The 12602-nt window shown below is 39.7% G+C and overlaps 1 long non-coding RNA gene and 2 other non-coding genes across 4 annotated transcripts in view; all 3 read right to left on the reverse strand.

Moving 5' to 3' along the window:
* The window catches only part of LOC107033658 (uncharacterized), a 96976-nt gene that overhangs the window by 28100 nt on the left and 56274 nt on the right, over positions 1-12602 (reverse strand). The window lies entirely within an intron of this gene.
* LOC116279570 (small Cajal body-specific RNA 18) lies at positions 12039-12121 on the reverse strand. The gene has a single exon (XR_004188901.1).
* Positions 12199-12344, reverse strand: LOC116279571 (small Cajal body-specific RNA 17). The gene has a single exon (XR_004188902.1).

Genomic DNA, 12602 nt, shown 5'->3' on the forward strand with positions numbered 1-12602 from the left:
TGTTAATGAGAATGTAACTTGGTGCAGCCACTACAGAGAAAAGTATGGAGGTTCCTTAAAAAACTAAAAATATACTTACCATATGATCCAGCAATCCCACTCCTGGGCATTTATCAGTAGAAAATTCTAGTTTGACAAGACAGATGCACCCCAGTGTTCTCAGCACTTTTACAATAGCCAAGATGTAAGCATCCTAAACGTCCATCAACAGATGAACGGATAAAGAAAATTGTGGTCCTGCCATAAAAAAAGAATGAAATAATGCCACTTGCAGCAACATGAATGGACCTGGACATCATCATACTAAGTGAGTACAGCGAAAGACAAATATATGATATCACTTATATGTGGAATCTAAAAACATGACACATATGAGCTTATTTATAAAACAGAGACTCATAGACATAGAAAATTTATGGTTACCAGAGGGTAAAGAGGGGAGGAGGGACAAATTGGGATACATTGGGAGTTTGGGATTAGCTGATACAAACTACTATGGACAGAGTAGATAAACAGCAAGGTCCTACTGTATAGCACAGGGACCTATATTCAATAACTTGTAGTAGCCTGTAATGAAAAAGAATATGAAAAAGAATATATATATTCTTTTTCTGAGTCACTATGCTGTACACCAGAAATTAATACAACACTGTAAATGGACTATACTTCAATTGAAAAAGAGAAAGACCCATATCAAAAAAAAAAAAGTGTGCTTAATGGCAATAGGCACTTGAGAAAATGCTCAATATCACTAATTATCACCGAAGTGCAAATCAAAACTACAATGAAGTACCACCTTATACCATTCAGAATGGCCATCATTGAAAAGTCCATGAATAATAAATGCTAGAGAAGTTGTGGAGAAAAGGGAACCCTCCTACACTGCTGGTGGGAATGTAGTTTGGGGCAGCCATTATGGAAAACAGTGTGGAGGCTCCTCAAAAAACTAAAAATTGACTTACCATGTGACCCAACAATCCCACTTCTGGGCATATATCTGGAGGGAACTCTAATTCAAAAAGATAAATGCACCCCAATGTTCACAGCAGCACTGTATACAACAGCCAAGACATGGAAACAACCGAAAAGTCCATCGACAGACGACTGGATAAAGATGTGGTATATTTATACGATGGAATATTATCCAGCCATAAAAAGAATAAAACAAAGCCATTTGCAGCAGCGTGAATGGATCTAGAGATTGTCATTCTAAGTGAAGTAAGCCAGAAAGAGAAAGAAAAATACCATAGGATATCATTCATATGTGGAATCTAAAAGAAAAAAGAAAAAAAAGACACTATGAACTCATCTACAAAACAGAAACAGACTCACAGACATTAGTAAATAATCTTATGGTTATCAGAGAAAAGGGGTAGGAAGGGATAAATTTGGGAGTTTGAGATTTACGAATGTTGGCCACTATATAGAAAAATAATTTTTTTAAGTTTCTGCTGTATAGCACAAGGAACTAGTTTCAATATCTTGTAATAATCTTTAATGAAAAAGAATATGAAAACGAACATATGTTATGTATATGGGTTACGGAAATGACAGGCCAGCCAAGAAACAAGCACCACTTGGAGGGTTGGAGTACTCAGATTTATTACACTGGCGGGCTCAGAGGGGCTTCTGCTCCGAAGCTCTGAGCATCTCTAAGCTGTGTGCGTGAGGCTTTACAGGGTTAATTACAAGCTTGGGGTTTTCAGCCAATAGGCATGGAACAGCTTTAGCAGCATCATTATCACAAAAGCAGAGGCAGGGAGGCAGCAAACCAACATTTCAAGGCCAAATATGTCTCTCTGAAAATCCAGCTGGCTAGCAAAAAACATGAGCAGGGAATCAGCAAACCGACACTTAGTAACTTAGGTTTAAGAGTTAGCCCAGCAGAACTCAGATCAGTAATCCGACACTTGTTACACTTAAGATAAACGAGTAGGCCCAGCCCGGCTTTTTCTTCACATGTGCATGACTAGGACATTGTGTTGTACACCAGAAATTGATACATTGTAAATGACGGTACTTCAATTAAAAAAAAAAGTGTGATCGATTTCATGTGCCTTCCTTAACCAAAATCACAGGTACACTGAACTTCCCCCCTTACCTCTTTGGAGCAGATACTCAGAGCTATCTGAAATGCTGTCCCCTGGGCTATAGTCCTCACTTTGCCCCAATAAAATTTAACTTACAACTTTCATGTTGTGCAATTTTATTTCAGTTGACATTTCTAAGAGTTCACCCAAAAGCTCTTAACTCATTTGTATTTCATTAACTTAGAAGAATTTCATCATACCAGCAGATGTTTCTGCTGACAAACTCTGCAACAGAAACATTAACTTAGTGACTGTCAGTAAACCTAGGTACAAAATATACATGTCTGCACTGATCATACCAATAAACCTAAGCCAGCTCTAATGTTAGATATCAATTCGACACTGAATACTTTCCAGATCACATGAACCCAAAATTTGTTCTGCCTAGCTTCCTTTACACTTAGAAGTATTTGGGGTTTGTTTGTTTTGTGAGTTACACATTTTTTAATTGACATATAGAAGTATTTAATGTGTAAGCACTTAAATTTACAAGTTAATTTTTTATGTAGAGACAGAACCAGAGATCTGTTTTTCTGCTTGAGTTTAAAAAAACCTCTTTTTTTCCTTGAGAGCCCAGGTAGATCATCTACATCTCAAAGGCACATGAAGAGAAATGCAAGTTCCTCCTCTAAATACTTCTTACAAAATCCAACCATTTTGGCTATTTTCAGAGATTGTTTTTTTTTTCTAGTTCCCAAATATCCACTTCAGTTAAAAGAAATCATTTGCTCACCTTGACATGTTTCACTTTCAGCAAAACCAAGAAGAAAGAACAGGATCTGGACTCAGGTACCAAGACACTAACACACACACACACACCGCCAAGGTAAAAGCCGAAGCAACTGCAAGAGGCCCACTTTGATATAATAGCAGAGCCATTAGGGGCCATTGTTCAGATCGCAGGGAGTACTGAGCCCAGGTGGTGTTACAATAAAAAATATCATTTTCTTTCATTTGTGGGAGCATAGCTAAAGATCTCCCAGTTTTGCAAAATATACCCTAGGGGGACTATAAGATGTAACGGAGCTCCAATCATCCATACTTAATTATTCATAGCCTATGTTATCAAACATCAAGCAAAAACAATTCAGCATGGTCTCTCAGGGTCACAGTTCCCTAGCCCCCAAAAGAGGGATTCCCAACCAATACCCCAACAGAGATAAAGCTGAATGAATGACCAAGACTAGAAATGGAAAAGCCCAACCAAAAGCTCTGCCACAGGTGAAGTTAACCCAATAGGGAACGATGCCCTGATGTCATCACACGTGAGCCCCATTACTCACCAAAGATGTCTCAACCAGCCAATGCAAGTATTGATACACACACACAAACAACATGGTTCCACAAATAAAAGATCAAACAAGGTGTAGGCTAAAAATTCCACTTCCATTCCCAGATGGAGGCTTCCAGAATGGCCCAGCTTCCAAAAGAGAATGGACCCAGAGTGACTCCCAGTTAGCCCAGAATGGCTCACTTCCCAGGTGGAGCGGGTAGAATTTTCCCATCCTGCGCAAGCTGAGTGGCTCACCCTCCGACAATATACACACAAACACATACAACAAATAAGCTACTATCACAAAAACAATCAGAGGAGGTGTAGTCTAAAAATCCCACTTCGATTCCCAGAAGGAGGCCTCCAAACAGATGAGCCCAGCTCTTGAAAGATAACTGACCAGAGTGGCTCACAATGAGCCCAGAGCTAGCAGCTTATTTCCTGCAAAGGAAGGAGCCCAGATGGAGTGAAGAGAATTCCCAGCTTGCAAGAGCTGGAGCAACTCACCCTCAAGCGACACCGAAAGCGGAACGTAGCTCCAAACACTTCTAGGCTCCAAAGAGCCTTGCACTGTGAGGGGGCCAGCACCTGTTGGGTAGAGTCCCTCCCAGTTCCCTGGAGCCAGACAAGCTCCAGCAGCTCCTGGGGACCCAGGGAAGGGGCTGTCTCTGGCTGGGGTGGACCTGCCACGGGAACAGACTCCTAGGCTGGCTTTGCAAAAATTGTTACTGAATTTGTGTGCCCAACATAGAGTGAAGCCAAAAATACTGAAACATGGGAGTTTGGAGCAAAGAGGCCTGCTGCTGGGCTGAGCAAGGAGAATGAGTGGCTCACGCCCAAAACCCCTGAACTCCCTGAAGGGTTTCAGCTGAGCATCTTTAAAGATCAGCTGAGGGAGGAGCGATGCAGGGTGTGTGATCAGCTGTGCACAATTCTCCAACTGGTTGATGGTGAGCAATCCTTAGGCACCAAAAGGTCTGGGGCCTATGTGCTCATGATTATCAAGTAGTTAATTTCTTCCATTTGGTGGTGGTTTTTAGCATATGAAAAACTCAGGAAATATGCATGAGATACTATTATCTGGGTACTTGAGAGAGGAGGTACAGCAGAGGATATGCGGCTGGGGTCTATTAGGTAAGGCCCTATAGGGTCCTGCTCACTTATAACTACCCCCTTTTCAAAACCAAAATGAAATTTTTGGTTTCCCAATGCATGTAAGTTATGTTTCCACTATATTGAAGTATACAGTAGCATTATGTCTAAAAAAAAAACAGTGTTTATACCTTAATTTAAAAATACTTCATTGCTTTAAAATGCTAACCATCATCTGAGCCTTCAGCGAGGTGCACTTTTTTTTTTTTGCTGGTGGAGGGGCTTGCCACCATGTTGATGGCTACTGACTGATCATGATGGTGGCTGCTGAAGGTTGGGGTGGCTGTGGCAATTTCTTAAAATAAGACAACAATGAAATTTGCCTGATCAATTGACTCTTCCTTTCATGAACAATTTCTCTGTAGCATGCAATGCTGGTTGTTAGCATTTTACGCACGGTAGAACATCTTTCAAAATTGGAGTCAATCTTGTCAAACCCTTTTGCTGCTTTATCAACTAAGTGAATTGAATATTCTAAATCCTTTTTGGTCATCTCAGCAATCTTCACAGCATCTTCACCAGGAACAGATTCTATACTCATTTCATCCTTTAGAAGCAACTCTTCATCCATTCAAGTTTTATCATGAGGTTGCAGCAATTCAGTCACATCTTCAGGCTCCTCTTCTAATTCTAGTTCTCTTGTTATTTCCACCACTTCTTCCACTGAAGTCTTAAAACCCTCAAAGTCATCTGTGAGGATTGGAATCAACTTCTTCCAAAATCCTGTTAATGTAGATATTTTTGACCTCTTCCCATGCATCACAAATTTCCTTACTGGCATCTAGAATGATGAATCCTTTCCAGGAGGTTTTCAATTGTCTTTGCCCAGATAGATCAGAGGAATCACTATCTACTGCAGGTAAAGCCTTCCAAAATGTATATCTTAAATAATAAGACTTGAGAGTCAAAATTACTCCTTGATTCATGGACTACAGAATGGATGTTGTGTTAGCAGGTGTACTGCAAGCGCTCAAGGCCTGGCAGGTTCACTCGGGGTTTGGGCAGACCGAAGAACACTCTTGGAGCCGTAGGTACCTCTGACATGCCTTTATTTCAGAGGAGTACACAGGCTTCAGTGGTGGCGGTGGCGCAGTGAAAAATCCTGTCTGCCTTATACATCAAAGCAAACAAAGCTGGCATCTAGCCAACTATTACCTAGGAGCTAACCAGGGTGCCTGCGGAGTGCAAATCATGCTTATATAACACTACATGGGTACTGTGCACGCGGGATAATACATCTAAGTCACTGGGCACCAGATGTCTGGCAAGAGAGCCTAAGTGACTCCATTTTCCCTACAGCAGGCAAGAACACAACATAAATCTCCTTATACATCTCCATCAGTGCTCTTGGGTGACCAGGTATATTGTCACTGAGCAGTAGTATCTTGAAAGGAATCTTTTTTCTGAAGAGATCTCAACAGTGGGCTTAAAATACTCAGTAAACCATGTGATAAACATATGTGGGGGAAAAAAAGAACATAAATACAAAACAGAAACAGACTCAGACATAGAATACAAACTTGTGGTTGCCAAGGGGGAGGGGACTGGGAAGGGATAGACTGGGAGTTCAAAATTTGTAGATACTGACAGGCATATGTAGAATAGATAAACAAGATTATACTGTATAGCACAGGGAAATATATACAAGATCTTGTGGTAGCTCACAGAGAAAAAAAATGTGACAATGAATTTATGTATGTTCATGTATAACTGAAAAACTGCTCTACACTGGAATTTGACACAACATTGTAAAATGACTATAACTCAATTAAAAAATGTTTTAAAAAAATAAATAAACATATGTGCTGTCATCCAAACTTTGTCATTCCATCTATAGAGCACAGAGGAGTTTTAGTATAATTTTTAAGGGTCCTGGGTCTTTCAGAATGGTAAATGAGCATTGGCTTCAACTTCAAGTCACCAGCTGCATTAGCCCCCAGCAAGAGTCAGCCTGTCCTTTGCAACTTTGAAGCCAGGCATTAATTTCTCTCTAGCTAGGAAAATCTTAGATGGCATCTTCTTCCAATAGAAGGCTGTTTTGTCTGCATTGAATATCTGTTGTTTAGTCTAACCCCTTTCATTAATTATCTTAGCTAGATTCTGGGTGACTTGCTGCAGCTACCACATCAGCACTTGCTGCTTCACCTTGCACTTTGATGTTACAAACATGGCTTCTTTCCTTAAACTTCATGAGCCAACCTCTGCTGGCTTCAAACATCTCTTCTGCAGCTTCCTCACCTCTCAGCCTTCACAGAATCAAAGAGAGTTAGGGTCTTGCTCTGGGATCAGGCTTTGCTTAAGGGAATGTTATGATTGGCTTGATCTTCCATCCAGACCATTGAAACTTTCCCCATATGGGCAATAAGGCTGTTTTATTTTCTTACCGTTGTGTGTTTGCTGGAGTAGCACTTTTAATTTCCTTCAAGAACTTTGCCTTTGCATTCACTACTTGGCTATTTGCAAAAGGCTTGGCTTTCAGCCTATTATGGCTTTCAACGTGCCTGCCTCACTCAGCTTCATCATTTCTAGCTTTTGATATAAAGTGAGAGGACATGCGACTCTTCCTTTCACTTGAACCTTGTAGGGTTATGAGTTGGACTAATTTCAATACTGTTGTATCTCAGGGAATAAGGAGGCCCAAGGCGAGGGAAAGAGACAAGGGAACAGCTGGTTGGTGGAGCCGTCAGAACACACACATCTATTAAGTTTGCCATCTTATATGGGCGTGGTTCGTGGCATCCCCAAAACAATTACAATAATAACAGCAAAGACCACTGATCACAGACAACCATAACAAACATAATAATCATGAAAAAGTTTGCAAAAATTAGCAAAATGTGACACAGAGACACAAAGTGAGCAAATAGTACCAGAAGATGCTCCAAGTAGGGTTATCACAAACTCAATTTTTAAAAAATGCAGCACAATAACATGAGGTATGCCTGTATTACTAAATAAAATTCAAAGGCTTCTTAAGGATATAGACATTGCAAATAATTTTCAAACAGAGGAACAAACACAAATACAGCTGACCCTTCAATGAGGCGGGTACAGCAGCCCACTCCATTGTCAAAAATCTGGGTATAATTTATACTTGGCCTTCCATTACTGTCCCTCCATATTCAAGGTTCCATACAACCTTCATTCATGTAGTACAGGAGTATTTACTATTGAAAAATACCTGCATATAAATGGGCCCATGCAGTTCAAATCCATGTCGTTCAAGGGTCAGCTGTATATACTCTTCACCTAAGTTTGTGACAGTGTCTTAAGCTATGGGAACACATCTAGACCTGGGGCAAACTTCAAGTAAGTTCAGCAAATCAGTATCTGTATTATTTCCTGTCTACATTTCATTTCTGATGTGCTTATTTGGCAACTGGAACTTTCTGAGGAGTAGGTATTTGCTAAAAGGACAAAACCACACCCAAGCTGTCTCTTAATTCACAAAATTTGAAGTTATCACTGAAGCAATTAGGTTCACAATGAGCACATACGTAACTCTCCAAGCTACTCAAGATAAGGAAACTCACCTGTCTCACTTAGTCAAATTCTATACAGTGGACACTCTGTATCCTTGGGTTCTGCATCCATGGATTTAACCAACCGCAAATCAAAAATATTTGAAGAACAATGTTTTTTTCCAGGAAGTTTCAAAAACCAAAACTTGAATTTGGCATGTATCAGCAACCATTTACATAGCATGTACATTGTAATTGGTACTATAATTAATCTAGAGATGGCTTAAAGTTTATCAGAGATTGTGCATAGGTTACATGCAAATACTACGCCATTTGGGCATAAGGGACTTGATTTCGGTATACACCTGGAACAAATACCCTAAGATTCTGAGGGACAACTGTAGTCATTTCTTAACATTTTCCTAGCCCCTAACTAACTCTACTAGCTTTCCCAGTTTCCATTACTGAAACTTCTAAAGCCAGATCTGTTTAAGGTAACATCAATTTTGAGTGTTACGAGAGTTTAAGCATAGAAAAATTATCCAGAAAATACAGGAGATAGGGCTGAGGCTGGTTATTTCTGAAATCCTAAATGAAATCTTTTTTTTTAATTGAAGTATAGTTGATTTATAATGTTTCAGGTGGAGAGTAAAGTGATTCAGTTATATAAATATGTATATTCTTTTTCAAATACTTTTCCATTATAGGTTATTACAAAATATTGAATACAGTTCCGTGTGCTATAAGTAGGTCCTTGGTGTGTATCTACCTAATGAAATCTTAATATCAGAATTTACAGATTTATAATAGATTTACTGGTTTCCAGTCTTACCAATGCTACTCCTCTCTTATTTCAAAAAATAATTACAGAAAGAAATAACAAGGCATTTCTAAAAATACTGAAAACTAAATGTCTAAGAGCAGAATAATAACTTTACATCTCATATGGTCCATGGCTAGATTTTAAAAATTATAATAAATAAAAATTATATTTAATAAATATAAAATAATTTTGATATACATAGTGTTGTACAATATTTATCTGGTTTCATATGGTTAAACAGGAAAATAACTAAATTATTTTACAAAATAATTTATTTCAGGTAATTTTTCAGCTTGCTTGAAAGATACTTTTCCTCCCAATTTTTATTTTGAAAAGTTAAATATCTACAGAAAAGTTGTAAAAATAAAACAATGTATACCCTATATTTAGATTCCCTAATTGGTAATATTTTGCCATATTTGCTATCTCTCTTTCTCTGTTTTGCATTTTCTGAGTCATTTGGTGATTAGTTGCAGACATGATGACTAATTCACCTCTAAATATGTTAGTATCTCCTAAGATCAAAGAACAATCTTCCCCTGTATCTGCAATTTAATTAACATAATGAGAAAAAGTAATGTCAATACTACTATCTCAGTTAATTTCAAGAAAGTTCCCCTAATTGTCCCAGTTCTGCTCTTTAGAGTTGTTGTTTTTAAATCCCCTTTGCAATTAAAGATTCCCACGTTACATTTAATTGTCACATCTCTAGTCTCCTTTAATCTGATACCATTCCCAGCCTTTTTTGCTTTTTCACAACACTGACAGTTTTTGAGAGCTCAGGTCAGCTATTTTGCAGAATGTTCCTCAATCTGGATTTGTCTGTTTCCTTATGATTAGATTCAAGTCAAACTTTTTTTTTTTTTTTTTTTGCGAAATACTTCATAGGTGAGGTTGTGTCCTTCTCAATGTGTCAAGAGAGTGCATGAGATCAGCCTGTCCCATTAATGGTGATGTTAAGCTTGATCATTTGGTTAAGGTAGTACCCACAAGATCGCTCTAGTGTAAGGATACCTTTTCCTCTTCGTGATAACTTGCGACTGTGTAAACATCTTTATATAGAGTTACATGTTTTTATATATGTAAATCTTTTACCCAATAGTTTTCAAATCTATCCATTTATGTGACATTTTAAATTAGAGAAAATTTAGTAAATTTGGAAGAACTTGCTGCCAGCGATCTGTAGGGTATTGGGTGGGAAACTGACACTTCGTGATGGTATCTTAACTTTTCTTAATAAATATATGGGGAGGGGCAAATTGAATAGAACCTGCCTTTTCACCCTTATCAATAGTTCTACAAACCACGAGTTTTCTCTGCATTTGGACTATTAGTAAGTTTTAACAGAAAAAAAAACCCATAACTTTTAAAGATCTATTTCCTCCACCACTGTATCACCCTTAGGCATAATTCACTGCGCATGTTTTCTGATTTTTAAATTTTCCTCATTACAACACACACAGTTGACTGGGTTGAGTTCATTGAGTGTCAGCTTGAGACAACATGTGTTGATTCTGGCTCACCCTAATGAATTTCATTTTGGTTTCAATTTTATAATGAGTTACTAGCTTTCAAACATAAATCAAGTTCTAATGCTGCAAGGTAACCATTATAGGTAATAACTTAACTCCTGTGCATCTAGAATGATACTAGCTCTGTACCGTCCTTGGAAGAATTATGAGAAACCAGCCACTCCATTTTCTGTAGGAGTTCTGGTTGAGAAAGGCTGAGTATCTAGTAGTGACACATTGCTTCACTTCTCCACCTACCTGAAACCACACTTTACTTCACACCCAGAGACTCTTCTCTTGCCAAAATAAAGCAAATAAACCTTCTAAACCTAACCCACCATATACACATATTAACCTTACCAAGGTTTCAACTACTTTGTTTCTCCCACCAGGAAAGATTGACTTAACATTCACTTCCTTCCCTGTTTTCTATAACATACATCTTAGCTAGTGATACTTGTCTCTTTTTCTATCCCGATTTGTATATTCCACATGCCTTGAGCCCTAGACACACACCATGGGCCTTGGGCTGCTGCGAATCAAGGGCTGAAATTTCTAATTCAGCAATTTTCTAGATTTGAGGCCTTAGCAGATTCTTTGGTTTCTTTTGAGTCCAAGCTTCCTCATTTATAAAATGAGAAAGGAAAAACCCAGAACTGTTTCACAGGGTTGCAGAATGTCCCTCAATTTGGATTCGTCTGATGCTATATGAATTGTATGTTATTCTGTTTTATATAACAATTATATTGCCTGAGTAGATGAATTTTAAACAGAATATGACGTGCCTGGCACAGTGTTGGACACACAGTGCCACAAAATGCTTTTATTTTACTTTCGTTCTCTGCTCATCATCCAGAAGATGCAGGTGAAAAAAAAAATCGTCAGGGATGTAGGAAGATTTGATCTATTCAAAGTTCAAATGCCACTGACTATATACACTTGTGAAAAAGGAGAATATCTATTTTTTAAGTTAATAGCCTCAGAACTTATGTACTGAATTGATAAATGTCAATCTCCTGGATTTGCTCAAATCAAAGCAACAGAAAAAAGGAATAAATCAGTCAAATACAACAGATGATGAGAAAAAAGAAACAATGGATAACTGGGAGCTAGAGGGTGGGAAGGGAAATGAAGAAATTTTCTGTAATGATAGACATGTTCTAATTACATTTTGAAAGCTGAGTGTATGGGTTACGAGAGAGTATGCATTTGTGAAACTCCATCCAATTATTTGTACATTTCACTACCTGGAAGTTTTGCCTTAAAAGAACTGTAAACATACTGACCTCTAATGTGAGCCAAAATATTCCTGAGGGTAAACTGAACCAAGATCTGCATAATAAAAATAAGATGGCTTGATGGAAGAACAGATGTATGGATGTGATTCAGCAAGTAAGGCAAACTGTTGACAACTGTAGAATACAGGTGTTGAATATATAGGTGTTTACTGTATATAAATCTTTCCACTTTTCTGTATGTTCGAAATTTTTCATAACAAAAACATTGGATCAAAAACCAAACAAATACAATGTGAGAGGGCCACGAAAGCGTTTGGAAAGCAGGATTCCAGAGCAGGCATTTCCTGGCGGCTCACAAAAAACCTCAGTGCCTCCCACCATCCCTTCCCACACACAAGTAAACCAAGCCCCAGGCAGCCTGGCTAGCCCCCGAGCCCTGGCGCTGCGGATCTACCGCATTTCCGCTGGCCCGGGTCGCCTCCTGCTCGCCCGGTCTCAGTCCTTTCTCAGCACACACTCCATCACCTGGTTCCCAGAACTCAGATTGCGCAGTGGTCAAGTCATCATCGACCAGGGCTCACAGTTACAGCGGCAGAGGCCTCCCGAACTTCCCTCATTTCTAGCCTAACCAGCTGCCTCTTATCTCCCCGCCCCGGGTTCTCTGGCCCCACTCCGCCGGACACACGTTTTCATAATCCTCTCAGGCTCCGGGCCAGCGGCGCCGCCAGCAATGGGGCCCAATCATATAAGGAAAATACTGTGGCTTCATACGGGGGCTGCATCGGGAACCCCAGAGGCATCCCTGCTCTAGGACATTCACCAAAGACCTCGCAGGCCAACCTTCCCCCTCCCACCCCCGGCCACCCCACCGGGCCTGGTACCCTAGCAGACCCAGCCGCCTAGGCCTCTGCCCCTGGTCTGCGCAGCCGACTGCGAGAGCGGCTCAGCCAATCTCCTCGCGCCGTCTTCCTCGCTCCGCCCACTTGGCTTCCGGCCCCGCCCCGCCGCGCCGGGCTGCTCCCTACGCCGCTCAAACCCGTTCCACCCATTCGGC

This window comes from Vicugna pacos, chromosome 30 (genome assembly GCF_048564905.1).
Source record: "Vicugna pacos chromosome 30, VicPac4, whole genome shotgun sequence".
Lineage (NCBI taxonomy): Eukaryota > Metazoa > Chordata > Mammalia > Artiodactyla > Camelidae > Vicugna > Vicugna pacos.